The sequence below is a fragment of the Zootoca vivipara genome, chromosome 12, assembly GCF_965207765.1.
Source record: "Zootoca vivipara chromosome 12, rZooViv2.hap1.1, whole genome shotgun sequence".
NCBI lineage: Eukaryota > Metazoa > Chordata > Lepidosauria > Squamata > Lacertidae > Zootoca > Zootoca vivipara.
Genome location: NC_142595.1, coordinates 53,469,679 through 53,485,676, shown reverse-complemented (window position 1 = coordinate 53,485,676; position 15,998 = coordinate 53,469,679).

Here is a 15,998-nt window from a genome sequence, read left to right as displayed (position 1 = left end):
CCTGTGAGATGTGAGGTTACAGGGAACCAGGCAGAGGGCCTTCTCGGTAGTGGCACCCGCCCTGTGGAACGCCCTCCCATCAGATGTCAAGGAAACAAACAACTACCTGACTTTTAGGAGACATCTGAAGGCAGCCCTGTTTAGGAAAGTTTTTAATGTTTGATGTTCTATTGTGCTTTTAATTCTGTTGGGAGCAGCCCAGATGGGCGGGAATAATAATAATAATAATAATAATAATAATAATAATAATAATAATAGGTGTACAGCAGCCAAGGACACATCATTCAGCTAACGTTCCTCCAGATCAAGGGAAATATAGCCTCCACTCTGTGCTGCCTTAGCCAGACCCCACCTGGAGTCCCATGTCCATTTCTGGACACCTTAGTTCAAGAAGGATATTGACAAGTTGGACAGTATGCAGAGGAGATGGTCAAGGGTCTGGTGACCAATCCTTATTGAGGTTGAAGGAGCCAAGCATGTTTAGCCTGGCTCCATCTCCATCAGGTATTACACTTTATCATGCTGCCAGTTATTATAGTGAGAGCTGGACCATAAAGAAGGCTGATCGCCGAAGAATTGATGCTTTTGAATTACGGTGCTGGAGGAGACTCTTGAGAGTCCCATGGACTGCAAGAAGATCAAACCTATCCATTCTGAAGGAAATCAGCCCTGAGTGCTCCCTGGAAGGACAGATCGTGAAGCTGAGGCTCCAATACTTTGGCCACCTCATGAGAAGAGAAGACTCCCTGGAAAAGACCCTGATGTTGGGAAAGATTGAGGGCACTAGGAGAAGGGGACGACAGAGGACGAGATGGTTGGACAGTGTTCTCGAAGCTACCAACATGAGTTTGACCAAACTGCGGGAGGCAATGCAAGACAGGAGTGCCTGGCGTGCTCTGGTCCATGGGGTCACGAAGAGTCGGACACGACTAAAGGACTAAACAACAAACAACAACTAGACAACAACTAGAACTCTAGGGAGTTTTGAACTAGAATTCTAGGGAGTTCTGCAAGGGTGTGAAAGAAGACTACAAAAGTCAATTACTTCATGGACTATTTTTTTAAAAATACTATAGCCAAATGAAATCACAGGCAGGATTCAAGATAAAAGCAGCAGAAGGAAAAAATGATAAGATAACAGAAAAGAAAGAAACTTTTTGTAACAGATAAAGATATAATGCAGTAGAAACGTTTTGAGTAAAAACACTGTGGAGATGGAGGAGGGAAGTCAATTTATGAAACAATATAATTATTTGATATGATATGATAATGTCTGAAAATGTTAATTAAAAATATATTGCAAAAAACCCCAAATTCAAATATTGTTGGCATCTTGCATAGGATAAATAAGACACTCTCTGCAATGTGTAGGAGATGGTGTGGGGTGTGAAGTACATTTTTTCACATGTGTTCGTTGTGCCCAAAGATTGTTTTATTCTGGGTAGAGGTTTTTCAGGAAATTGATAAAAAATCACTTGGCAACCCTTTGAACAACAGCCCCAAACATTTGTCTTGTGGGCTACCTTATTGCAGCTGTAACACTTGCAATTACAAAGAATTGTTTCTTCTGGTTGGTACAATGAGGCTTGGACTCTCACACTAATGGAAAAACCAACCCATAAACGGAAAGCTTTAAGGAAAGGAAAAGTCAGATATATTGCAGGATGCATTTATGACACCAGCAAAGAAGCAAATGGCTGCAATCCACTGGCTAAACATGAACAGCTTTGGCAGAGTACTCTGAGCTGACACCTGGGGAAAAGATAAATATCAACTAGTTCCTTTCCTTTTTTTTTTAAAAAAAAACCTTGAACCTGTGTGGTAAGGTTGGGGAAAGTGCTGTCTGTTCTCAACAATGAACATGTTTCCCCCCCCCCATTCAAAATGCATGCATGCTTCTTGAAGAGCCAGAAACAAGAGATCGGCGATGACCTGTGGCTGCATGGAGGCATGCAAGCACGGGTTTCCGTTGTCCCTCCGACTACTGGCTTCCTTGTGGGAGCTTCATGGAGAGGGAATGTTAGTCGCTGCTCAGAAATTAAATCGCATGGTGCAGATGCATAGCTTGTGAAGTATGGTTACTAAATAGACTGTAAAGGGCACCTCGCTTTCCATAATATGGCTTAGAATCATAGACTTGTAAGGGATCCCAAGGGGCATCTAGCCTAGACGCCTGCAATGCAGGAATCACAGCTGAAAAACCCCACAGAGATGCCCATTCAACCTCCATTCAAAACCCTTCAGCGAAAGAGTGTCTACCACCTGAGGCTGCCAGTTCCACGGCTGATCAGCTCCTCAGAAAGTTCTTCCTAAGGTCTAGTCAGAATCTCCTTTCTTGCCATTTGAATCTGTTGCTCCGAGTCCTCCCCTCCAGAGCAGCTGAAAGCAAGCTCGCCCCATATTCCCTGCGATGACACTTCAGATATTTGAAGACGGCTATCTTGGTGCTCTCTCAATCTTCTCTTCTCCAGGCTTAGCATCCCAAACTCCCTCAAATGTTCCTCCTAAGGCTTGGTTTCCAGAACCTTGACCCTCTTAGTCACCTTTGTCAGCACCATTTCAGGCTTGCCAGCATCCTTCTTAAACTGGGGTCCCCAGAACTGGACACGGTAGGACGCTGCCTGCTGTTTTCTGAACCTTTCCCTTTCTGAGCTGAGCACAGCTCAGGGTGTGGCAAGAACAAAGACTGGGTGTAGAGCAGAAGGCTACATGCAGGGGAAATTGGTTGGATGCCATGGGGCAAATTCGGCCAATATTTGACAAAAGACCCAGTTGGGGGGGGGGGGGTTATTAATAACAAAGGAGGACAGAGAGGGGAAGGCTTCTGCCCAGACCAATCACAGGAAGCTTGAGATCCCTTTTTGGATACCATAGGAGGACACATTTGGGGCAAGGAGCAGGAAAAGGAGACAGGACTCCTGCGTCCCCCAAGGGCTCCTGGGAAGTGTTTTAGTCATGTGGGTGGCCAGGGTAAACTTGGCAGTGGGCCTCAGGCCTCACAAGGCAGGGTGCCAGCCAGGACTCCTGGGTTCTCAAGGAATTTGGTGGGGCAGGGTGGCTTACAGAGGGGGAGGGTCAGGCCAGCAGTCAGTCTTCCCCTGGGCAGGGAGCGGCACTGAAGTGAGTGACGTCAACACCGTGGCTTCCTAATCGTGCGGCTGAGTCATCCTGTGACCTCCGGATCTGGCCCTTTCCCTCTGAGCACCTAGCAACTGGCACACACAGAGGGCAGCGGTGTCGCAGAACCCCTTCGCATGGGGGGCAAAAAGAAGACGGGGAGCTCAGGAACCCTCAGGAGACTGGATAACCCCCACTTGGGGTTGGCATACAGATAGCTTGTGCCCCCCCCCTTTCCCTGCCCAGCTGTGGCACCCAACCCTCCTTTATTTATTCAGCACAATTCCTTATTGTTTGTGGTCCCGCAGCCTCAAGGATGGGAAGTAATGAATGCCAGCCATCTCCTGTGGCTGGGTAGGATCTGCAGTGCTTGGCAGCCTGCCTGTCCCACAAAATGTAAGGGTCTTTGGTGGGGTGCTAGATCCCCTTGGGAAGAAGCTTCAGGTGGGTTCTGTGTTGCAAGGCAGGGAAGGGGGGTGCATGTTGCGATGGCAACTTCTGCTGGGGGGTGGTCTGTGTTGCCAGCCTGTGATGGAGCCCCTGGGTCCTCAGTGGGTCATGAGCCGTGGTGAGTCTGGAAGCCTTCAGGTCAAATCCTACTCCCACCAGAAACTTAGTAGGGGTTCTGAGACACCCCACAGCCCCTCTCAACCTCAGTCACCCTGTCTGCAGAGTGGGGGTAATTCCACCAGCCTACCATATGGGATTGTTGTAAACATTAACTCTCTTTCTAAATGTTGATACTAAACTCTTGTCAGTAATAACAACAATAACAGGAGCAACAGCTGGGTTTTCCTCTGGTAGAAAAGTGGCTCCTGCAGAAGAGCGTGAGCATGGCAGGGCAAGGTGTCTCTGCTCATGCACAGAGGGAGGTGGAGGTGGGGAGGGGCTTTCCTGTCTCCCTCCCTGTAATCTCAGGTATTCTGGCATTCCTACTTGGCACAAAAGGCCCTCGGATTGGACTGGTGCAAAGCCATTTCAGGCCTCCAGTGCGCCCCCCTCCCCGACTGGTGTTTCCATGGTTGGGCCTTGCAAAGAGGGCCCCCCCACTCCATGCAACTGACCATAACTGCTCAAGATAGCCTTAAATAAACAATTAGGCGTCCAGTTAAACCTGTTCAGAGTCTTATCTTGGGGGAGGAAGGAACTGCGCAATAGTGCTGTGTTCAGATTTCCAACTGCCCTCCGCATCCTCCTAAGTGGCAGAAATAGTAAAAGAGGGATCTCAACCTTTTATGTATTTGGTGGAGAAATAAACAAGCCAACCCCAACCATCCGTTTATGGGCTAAGCTCCACGGAAGCAACAGCTTATAAATCAGGAGTAACCCGCTGGATCTTCTCTGCGACTCAGTGCGCTGGGTGTTCGGATCATGTGACACTAAACCAAACTGTGGCTTAACTCCCGATTGCACAGCAAGAGCCGGGGCAGAGCAAAATTGTCTTGAGTCCCGTAAGGGGAAAAGGCAGGATATAAACTGATTAATTAATTGATAATAAAGCAGCCACATACTGTATTTCTCACTGTGCACCCAAGCACACTTGCTCCTTCTCGCTAATTCATAGTTTGCCTGAGCATTACATGCAAATGAGACCAGTGTGTGGAGAATGGCCACGAAGATCACTAGGGATCACTAGGGAAGGGAAACTGCCAATATGCAAATCTGTTGTGTAATCGCACTTGAATTACTGTGTACAGTTCTGGTTGCCAGGCCTCTGAAAGGAGTGTTTTAGAGCTGGGACAGGTCCAGAAAAGGTATCCAGAATGATGAAGGGGCTTGAACAAGACTCCTAAGAAGGAAGGCTACAACATGGTGGGGTTTCTTTTGCTTAGGGAAAAAATGATGGGTAAGGGGAGATGTGGCAGAGGTATGCAAAATTATGCAAGGCATCGAGATAGGGACAGAGAGAAGCTTTCCTCTCTCATAATCTCAGAAGCCATCTGAGATCATCTTATGAAGCTGGATGGCAAAGGAGACTCGGGGCAGACTGGTCGTTTTTCATTGTAAGCTACAATAACGATTACAAAAATTGTAAGTGACACAAATATGCCTTAGTAAAATCACAATGCCACCACAATATAATGATTCAACAGGATCCATTGCAATTGAAGAGGAAGGAGGTCCTTGTCCCCCAAATGTCCCCCCACTGCAGCAGCCCCCAAGTCCTGGCATCCTCCCAGAACCACTGATCTGTCCCCCCCTTCCAGTTTCTGTACTTTCAAGACTACAGCTTTGGAGCCCCCCGCCCCCCAACTCCAAGTTGGGCAAAGGTTGTGGAGCTGCTCTGATGGAGGAGGAAAAGAGATGGCCTAGGAGGTGGAGTCTTGGTCAGGAGGTGTCTGTTTGGGGCATTACTAAGAGGCAATCAAGTGACGAGGCAAGAACCCAAGGAATGCTATTTATAGCCCTTGTTCTGTGGCTGCTCCTATTAGATAAACAGCTTCTTGGGTATGGTTGGTGCTCGGAGCCCTTTCACCTGGGCTGGTAACACGTCCCACTTCAAGGTAGGCAAATGAGCCCAAGTGGGCACTGCCTGACGTCAATCTGGATTTATCAGAAAGCGATACAGCAGAGATAAACACAAGCTTGCTCCTGGCGCAAATGCAAACCAACACCCGGGGTCGTGCCCCAGAGCTTTGTACCCACACAAGTCTTGTTTTCCCTCCATCGTTAACAGGGCACTAGAGATATATTTGCAACGACGACGTCTGAACTCGTACACAGCCTTGTTTTCTTTTCCTAGGACTACAGAAATGTAATCAGATAGGATTGTGATGCTGCTGAGACGCAGGCAACCATTAATTTCATGCTTCACCATTAATTTCATGCTTCACCCAACTACATTCACACCACTGAACAACCCGAGGAGGGGAGAGAGAGGGAGATGTGAGCCCATGGAACCACGTTTCACCCACCCACAGCATTCTCACAGAACATGTACAGAGATAGGCAGTCTCTCTGTCTCTCTTTCAGCCTCTCTCTCGCCCACAGACACACCCTTCAAGGGTCAAGTGGCAGATTCTGGGGCTCAGATTGTTCTCCTCAAGCTTTCCATGGGGCAACAAAGTCTCTCACTGGAACCTGCTCAGGCTCACAAGTCCAGCTGTGTGCAGATACTGAAGCATCACTTGCACGGTGATTGTGGAAGGTGAACACGGAGGCCACAGTGAAGAAAGGCCTCCAGGAGGTCTTGCAGACCAAATAATAATAATAATAATAATGCTGCCACTCTGGGCAGCTCCCAATCGAGTGTTAAAAACAATACAGCATTAGATATTAGAAACTTCCTGAAACAGGGCTGCCTTCAGGTGTCTTTTAAAAATAGGATAGCTGCTTATTCCTTGACATCTGATGGGAGGGCGTTCCACAGGGCGGGTGCTGCTACCGAGAAGGCCCTCTGTCTGGTTCCCTGTAACTTCACTTCTTGCAATGAGGGAACTGCCAGAAGGCCCTTGGTGCTGGACCTCAGTGTCCGGGCTGAACGATGGGGGTGGAGACGCTCCTTCAGGTATACAGGACCGAGGCCGTTTAGGGCTTTAAAGGTCAGCACCAACACTTTGAATTGTGCTTGGAAACCTACTGGGAGCCAATGCAGATCTCTCAGGACCGGTGTTATGTGGTCTTGGTGGCCGCTCCCAGTCACCAGTCTAGCTGCCGCATGCTGGATTAATTGCAGTTTCCAGGTCACCTTCAAAGGTAGCCCCATGTAGAGCGCATTGCAGTAGTCCAAGCGGGGGATAACCAGAGCCGAGACAGTCCATGGGCAGGGATGGTCCCAGCTTGCGTACCAGATGGAGCTGGTAGACAGCAGCCTTGGACACAGAATTAACCTGCACCTCCATGGACAACTGCATAGCTGCCAAGTTCTCCCTTTTTTAAGGGAAATTCCCTTATGCTGAATAGGCTTCCTCGCGAGAAAAGGGAAAACTTGGCAGCTATGGACAGCTGTGAGTCCAAAATTACTCCCAGTTTACGCACCTGGTCCTTCAGGGGCACAGTTACCCCATTCAGGACCAGGGAATGCCCCCCCCCACCCGCCCCCTGTCCCCCCAAAACCAAAGTAGCATCAGAGCTGCAGCAATGATCAGACTGGTCTGAGATGGAAGGCCAGGTATCCTCAACCTCCTGAAGCCAGGGAGGCCAAAGTGGCTCACACAAAATTCATTGCTCGATTTTTCTGTCCATTGCATCAGCACAACTCAGAACCACCTTTCCTCTGTCATTTTCATTTTGTTTCTAGAATATGTCCTCTTCTCTCTCTCTCTCTCTCTCTCTCTCTCACACACACACACACGACACACTTTTTTCGCTGTAATATTTGCCACCTTGGGCAATTTGAATTTTAAACCCTTAGCAGTAAAGTTTATAGCGGTTAGGATTATCATAAAATCTAAATGTGACCTCAAAACTCTCCCACCAAACTACCCCTCCCTCTTTGGCCCTGGTACAGCATTAGTACATTAAAGGGTGTTTAAAAGTTCTCAAAATTCATCAGACTTGTTAAAAAGATCATCAGGGTTATCAGTGCTTTTTTTCTGGAAAAAATGGGTGCTGGTACTCAGCATGAAGTTGTTACAGTACGTGCCACACTTTTTAACAACAAAAAGAGGTGCGTACCCTTCAGTACCCCTGAAAAAGACACTGAGAGTTATCAAAATTGATCAAAAGTATAAAAAATACTGGGGAGGTACCGTGTTATGAAGAATTTCATGCATTCCACATTACAGCATATTGGGGTGGGGGGTGGTAATACCACCCTGGATGTTGAGCTGTGATTCCTGCATTGCAGGGGTGTTATGTACCGTGGTAGCTCACAAGACGAATGCCCTGCAAGACGAATTTTTCGCAAGACGAATGTGTCTTGCGATCTGATGCTGACTCGCAAGACGAATTCATTTTGCGAAAAATTCATCTTGCAAATTGCGGTTTCCCATAGGAATGCATTGAAATTTAATTAATGCGTTCCTATGGGCAAAAAAAGAAATTTCAATGCATTCCTATGGGAAACCGCGATTCGCAATACGAATTTTTCGCAAAATGAATTGACTCGTGGAACGAATTAAATTCGTCTTGCGAGGCACCACTGTACTAAGCTTGGATCCTAGAACAATAGGCAAGTAGGATCCTAGAATGCAACAACTGATTGGCTTGCAGGAGAAGACCAATCAGGCTCCAGGAGGGAAGCAGAATCAGCCAATCAGACGGGACTCATTGTGTAAATAATGTCTATAAAAGCCTGAGGTTTAGGGGGCATTTCATTCACTGTTTTACAAGCTGCAATAAAAAGCATGAAGTCACTACAGGAATCTGTACAGGAATATTTCAAAGGGGGGGTTGACTAGATGACTCCCTTGGGATTCCTTCCAACCTATGATTCCATGCTGTTTGACAGTGGAATGGACTCCCCTGGAATGTGGCAGACTCTCTTTCCCTGGAGGCTTTTAAGCAGAGGTTGGGCGGCCATTCAGCAGGGACGCTTTAGCTGAGATTTGTGTGTTGCACTAGATCTATAGTTCTATGGCTCTATCAACTCCCCTCTCCCTCCGCAGTGCTCTTTTTGCCTTTCCCTCATTCAATCCCTTCCTTACCGGCTCTAGGGAGGAGCCCGTCCTGGCTCACAGCTTTCCCCCTGCAAATATTTGCCAAGGTCCTTTGTCAAAGTCGCTATTTACACTGGGCGGGCTGAGCACCACACTCGGAACATACCTGCCAAGAAGGACTGCCCTCCCTCCTTACCAGGGCCCTTTCCCTGCCAGTGGGTCAAATCCCCCCCCCATGCCCAACTCACCCACCACTTCCCAGAGTGGTTCCTCCATGAGACACCTCCTGCTGGATGCCTCTCCCTGAAGGTGACACATCCCTGGCCTTATCAGAAGAATCTTGAAGGATGGTGTGGCCAGCCTCCTCCTCCTCTTCCTCTTTCTCCTCCTCCTCCTCCTCCCCTCCCTGCTAGAAATCTCTCTCTGGAGCCTGGAGCTTCAATCCAGCTTTGGTGCTGATCGGAGGAAGGTGCACTCCTTGACCTCTGCCTGGGAAACCCCCTGGCACCTGCTGCCCCCCTCACCTTTGCCAGTGGCCACTGGCGCCTCAACCCATGAGACCCAATGACTGGAGGATGGGGGTGAGCCTCTTTGCTCTCTGCCTCTGGACGGGGCTCATTATGGCGGGTAAGTATTTGGGAACACAGGAGCCTTCTGGATGCGGTGGGGACGTGGCGGGGTGGGAACTCTGCTGCTTGGGCAACCAGCTGTGTGGTGGGGGCGTTTGGGGAAGGGGTGGAGCCACAGGAGAGTCGCCAGCCCCCTTGCCAGGGCTCAATGCATGACAAGGCTCCTTGCAGCCCAAGCCCAGAAGCTGTCACTCATCCACAAAATACCTAAATTAAAGAGACTTTCCCGGAGCATGTGCAGAGCCCCATTCCCTCCTCACAGAGAAACTTAACCTCCGTCAGACAAGGAACATCAGGGGAGCCAAATTGCTCTTGGATCAGACCAGAGTTCTCTCTAGTCCATTCCCCACAGTGGCTGACTGGATGCCCCAGTGAGAAGCCCACAAGCCAGGGCAGCAGCCCTCTCCTGATGATTTTCTCCCCACTGGTGATGAGTCTCCTGCGGCAGACCCCCTCTGATCCTCATACACGACCATTATGACTATTAGCCAAGGGAAGCCATGATATTGTCCAATCCTTGGTGGCTGTCACTACCTCTTGTGGGAAGGAGTCCCATGGTTTAACTATGTGCTGTGTGAAGAAGGACTTTCTTTTCTTTCTCTCTCTCGCTTCTCAGCTTCTTTTGATGGCTCCGTTTGGGTTCCAGGCAGCTTTCTGCCAATGGGTTTATTATGTAGCATTTCCCCTGAATTGTTTGCAGGGAGATTAGAAGATGTTGGCTTTCTAACGATTATAAAACAAGCGTTATCACCCCACACTTTCCAGGGCATTTACCTGCCACTTTCTTTTTCCTTTTTCTAAAAAATAAATAAACGTTTATTTAGTTTTCAAAAGTTTACCATCAACAATACGTTTATCAGTTGACTTCCCACCCCCCCTCCATGATGTTCAATGTTTATCCTGTAATGCTGCATATTTTAACTTATAACCATTTGTAGGTAAAGGTAAATGGACCCCTGACCATTAGGTCCAGTCGTGACCGACTCTGGGGTTGCGTGCTCATCTCACATTATTGGCCGAGGGAGCCAGCGTACAGCTTCCAGGTCATGTGGCCAGCATGACAAAGCCACTTCTGGGCAAACCAGAGCAGCACATGGAAACGCCGTTTACCTTCCCGCTATAGCGGTTCCTATTTATCTACTTGCATTTTGATGTGCTTTCGAACTGCTAGGTTGGCAGGAGCTGGGACCAAGCAACGGGAGCTCACCCCGTCACAGGGATTCAAACCGCTGACCTTCTGATCAGCAAGCCCTAGGCTCTGTGGTTTAGCCCACAGCGCCACCTGGGTCCCTACATTTATACATCCCAAATTATTATTAACCATTTATACATCCCAAATTATTAGCCTTAATGTATTTCCACTGTTGCTCATATTTCAATTCCTGCCCGTGTTTCCATGCAATTTATAATACTGTAGTTCTTTAGATATTCTACAAAAGTTTTCAATCCTCAAAGAATGCTTTGTCACTTTGATCTCTATTTTTTCCCCTGCCACTTTCCCTATTGCAAAGATTCCCATCTGCTGGGGAAGAAGGTTTTCTGCACAGGAGCTATCAATGAACTGTAAATGCGCAAACTTGATTTGCTGGTGCATGGCTGAGGGATCGTCCACACTTCCGCAGTTCCCACCACTCCACTCCCCACCCCACCCCTGGGACAACTGGCTCTTTACTGCTCAGTTGGAACAAACGTCCATCGGGTTTTCCTCAGACAGTGCAATGAGAGTGGGTGGGTGGGTGGAAACTAAGTTTCTCCCTACCTGAGTCCACCCACCCACAGCCACCGTCCTTTTGTTCCGTACATGCCAATTTTCACCTGGTGGGCCTTCCAAGTCCTGGAGTAACCACAGGAAAGAACAAGAGCTTTATTTGTTTATTTAAAGGTAGTTTCAGGTGATAAAAGACACGGGTGGCAAGGGGACTCACATTGCACCTTCTGCGCCTCCCTCCCCTGCCTTTATAGGCAACTGACAGGACCCAGATTGGGTGTTGTCACAAGTCACACCTAGTTTTATCCTCCACGTATTTGACATTGAGGCAGAAAGAATGGCTGCAGGAGGCTGAAGGCCCAGGACCTCTCAGCCAGCAGTGGTGGTGGTGGTCAGAAAGCTGGGCTAGGGCCTGGGAGAGACCAGGGTTCAAATCCCCATTCAGCCTTGTAGCCCACTGGGCGATCTTGGGCCAGTCACATTCCCTCACAGCCTAACCTACGTCGGAGTGTGGCTGTAAGGCCAAACGGAAAGGAGGGATACGTGGGGACATCACCTTGAGCTCCTTGGAGGAAAGACAGGGTACAAATGCAAGAATAAAATGGAAATTGGCTGCTGCCCACCCCTCCCTCCCTCGCCTGGTCACTCTCTTACTGCTTCCTACCTGCTCCCCCTCCTGTGCCTTTGCCATGGGTCTCCTCCTTCTCCTCCTCTGTCTTGGAAGAAGCCGTGCCGGCCTGCACAGCCTCCTCCACCAGCGCCACAAATATGCCTCGAGTGGCGACATGTGGGTCAAGATAAGTGTTCCTTGGTGTAGCTAGAGAGCGGGAGCCAAAACGAGACATCCAGGATTGGGATCAGAAGCCAGTGAGGCTCCTGTCAGCCTGGGGTGCCCGCAAGGTATAAATTCAGGTTTTTCACAGATTGCTGCCTGTTCCGATTTACAGCTAAAGAGTGGGTTTTCTCTGGGAAAGGAGTGGGGCCTGTGCTTGTTCTTAACGAGGTATTTGATTATTGGATTTGTATCTGGCACTTCCTCTGGAAAGAGGCCAGGGTAGCAAGAGACAGAGCTCAAGCAGAGCAAGAGCTCAAGCAGGAGCCGGTTGCGCCTGGAGACACATTCTTAGAAACAGAGAGACAAGGCCACTGATTTCCACATTTGGTCTCCACGGGATATATGACCAGAGTGTTCAGTTTTCCCCTCACACACTTTAAACAGTAGCAGGTGTCCGGCACATCTTTTCTTCAAAAGCTTTCCTATGAACTTTTACTTCTGTTCTCTCACTGATTGTACCGGCTATTAAAATGCCCATAGCTTATTTTATTTCACTTTCTTCAGCACCGGTAGTTGGTGCATAAACTTGGATTACTGTGATGTTAAAAGGTCTGCCTTGGACAGTGTTCTTGAAGCTACGAACATGAGTTTGACCAAAATGCGGGAGGCAGTGGAAGACAGGAGTGCCTGGCGTGCTCTGGTCCATGGGGTCACGAAGAGTCGGACACGACTAAACGACTAAACAACAACAACAAAGCTTATTTTAGCTTGGCAATTGGAATGATCAATTTTTAGGATTGGAAGAGATCTACGAAGTCATCTAGTGAAACCCTACCAGCGGGAGACCTGCCATGCATGAGTCCTGCAGCTGTCGCTTGTCCCTGACAGGTGGCGGGAAGCCCATTCTTTGCTTAACATCCCTCCAGTGACTGGGAGCCCACCATCACCACCTGAGGCACTTAAATTTCCCCTGCCAAGCAGCTCATGCCATTGGGAAGGTCCTCCTCTTGCTCAGCCAGAATCTGCCATTTCCCTGCCGATTCCACCCGCTGTTGCTAGTCCTGCCTTCTGGAATGGCAGAATACACGAGTCTGCGCCATCTTTTCCATGGCAGCCCTGTAAGCATTAGGAGACTGCCGTCACTATGAGTCCCTTTCACCTTCCTTTTGCCAGGGGCTAACCCAGTTCTTTCAGTCAATCCTTGTAGAATCATAAATTCATAGGGTGGAAGAGATCCTGAGCATAGCTGTCAAGTTCTTCCTTTTTTTAAGCGAAATTCCCTTATGCTGAATAGGCTTCCTCGTGAGAAAAGGGAAAACTTGACAGCTATGATCCTGAGGGTCATCCAGTCCACCCCTTGTGATGCAGGAATCTTTTGCCCAACATGGGGCTCAAACCTATAACCCTGAGATGAAGAGTCTCATGCTCTACCGACTGAGCCACGGTCTTTGTTTCCTTCTTTCCTCCAACTTTGTCCTTCTTAAATGTGGCACCCAGAACCAGACACAGCCTGACAAGCATATAACAGAGTGGATCTATTGCTTCTTGTGGTCTGGACTTGTTATGATATTGTGTGTGCCTGCTTACGTCGCCTTAGATTGTGTTAGCTTTATACGCAGCTGCTTCACATTGCTGGCTTAGAGTTAGTTTATGGGAAACCAATGAGACACCTAGATCTCTTTCACAGGTCCTACTGCCATGCCAGGTCTACCCTCCATCCCATACTTCGAGTCCTTGATTCAGAAGCATTACTGCTTCAGTATGTGGAGGCAGAGTCAAGCCATTTTGGGTAGTAGTCTTTGATAACTGTCTCCCTCATGAATTTGCCCTGTCCTCTTTTAAAGCCATCCAAGTTGGTGGCCATCCCAGCCTCCTGTGGGAGGGAGTTCCACAGTTTAACTCCATGCTGTGTTAAAAATAAATAAAAACTACCTGTCCTAAATCTTCCAACATTCAGCTTCTTGGGATGTCCACAGGTTCAAGTATTAAGAGAGATAGAGAAAAACTTTCCTCTATCCACTTTCTCCATGCCATGCATGATTCTTACAAACTTCTATTATATTGCCTCACCTTTTCTACTCACCTTTTCTAAACTAAACTAAAAAGTCCCTTTCTTCATAGGGACTTTTCACTCCATCCCTTTGATTGTTTTAGTTGCCTTTGTCTGAACCTTTTCCAAATCTACCATATCATATTTGAGGTGATAAGAACTGTACACAGTAGTCCAAAGGGGGTTAAATAATAAAAGAATTGGAGAATTGGATGGGACCCCAGTGTCTTCAATTAGTCCAACCCTCTGCACGGCAGGAATCACAACTAAAGCATCCATGACAGATGGCCATCCAACCTCTGCTTAAAAGCCTCTAAAGAAGGGGAGTCCACACCTCACAATGGGGTCCATTCCACAGTTGACAAGCTCTTACCAACAGATGTTATTCCCAAAATTGGAATGGAATCTCCTTTTTTGTAACGTTAATCCCTTGATTTGGGTCCTCCCCTCAGCAGCAGAAAACAAGCTTTAGGTATTTGAAGATGGCTATCATATCTGCTCCCAATTTCTTCTTTTCCAGACTAAACATACACAACTCGTCTCCTCCTTCTGTAGGGAGTACAGTAGTAGGAATCATTCGATGGGCTGTGCCTTCCAAAGGCTGCTTGGAGTGTTCTGGGGTCTGCTTCTGTTGTTCTCGAGTCTTCCCCTCTTGTTTATTGGAGCTTATTTTGATATTGCTGGGATAAGTTACAAAGGCCGGAAACTTATGATTTGAGTACTTCCTACTCCTTCCTCCCAGTCTGTCATCTCTAGGCTGCAATTCCCTTTCTCTAATGTCTCCACGGAAGGTAGCAAGTGCGTTAACAGACTCTTCCATAGTCAGTAGCCTTGGATCTGATGGGATTAGATTAAGAATGGAAAAAGAATCCTACAAATCCATCTCCTCTTGTCTCTTTCTCCTCTGGGGAGTGGCAATAATCGTTCTGTGCACTGTAGCTTTCACAGCCACCTTCGTGTCTTCTGAGGTTGGCAACTGCTGTCTTAGCTCCTCTGGCCCAGAATCGGTGTTCAAGGTGAGAGCATGGAAGTGATTTTTGCAACTCTAATGGCCAAGTGTGGTTTGTGACTGTCCTGCTTCTGTGCGTCACATTCCTCCAGGGGTTAGACTCTTGCAATGGACAATCTTTCTCCACTTGGGGACACCCCATCTCTCTTGGTGCTCAAACTCAGTCAACTCAGCTGTATCAAGTAACTCTGCATGTTGTCCTGTTGCTTGAGGTCTGGCTAGGCGGGCCTCAAGTTGCTGCAACTTCTCTTCCAACAAGACAATGCACAGGTGTTGCAGGTCATTGCAGCAGCTCCCTCGCCCTCCATGTCTCTGGTCCTATGCACACCAAGAGACAGAACTCTGGGCCTCCCCCTTAAACTCCCCTACTAAATGCCCTCACAAATGCTCCTGTTTGCGAGGTCTGGTCGCAAGCTCTGGTCACAAGCTCCTAGGATCTGCACTGGAATAACTTTGACTGCTGCTGCTTGCTAACTCTGCTGCACAGTACACAAGAAGAGGCCTCAAATGAGCCCACAGAGACATCTAGTCTTCCACCTGTGGGCAGCCAGCCACAAATGAGATGTCTTCTCAGTCAACATTGTCTGTCCCCTCCAGTAAGCTAACTACAGAGGCTTCAAACACAGCAGTTGAGACTGTGGGAAATTGCAGTTAAATGTAACAAGCACGTCTGGGCTACTTAATACTTAATAAGACTACAGAATTGTATCCTTAGATTCACTTAGGTCATGCCCCAACACCTCCAGAGAAGGATATGAAGTTTCTTTCTTCACTCAGTCTATTATGTGATCTAAGGAACAAACAGAGGTCTGGCCTGGTGCTCCAGGCTCACACACCATGCTTAAAAATATTTCTCTACATTCTGTAACCCAAGATTTTCTACCTGTGTTTACTTGTTGCTCCTTGCTGAAGGCATGAATATGACTTTTGAAGTGCTTCTAGAAAAGCTGTTTTAAACTCACTAAATGGTGTGGTCTGTTTATTACAAAAGAAGTAGCAATGGCGTAGTGTTGTCAGCAAACTAAATGAGATGCTGAAATGGTAAAACAGCCAATATTCCTGTTGTTCACTCAGCTGCATGATTCTCTGTTGTAAACTATGCTGGGGGCTCTCTCTTCCTGGGGAGTGTGTTTTGGCCTGCATGTTGGATATACTGATTTAGGCAACTCA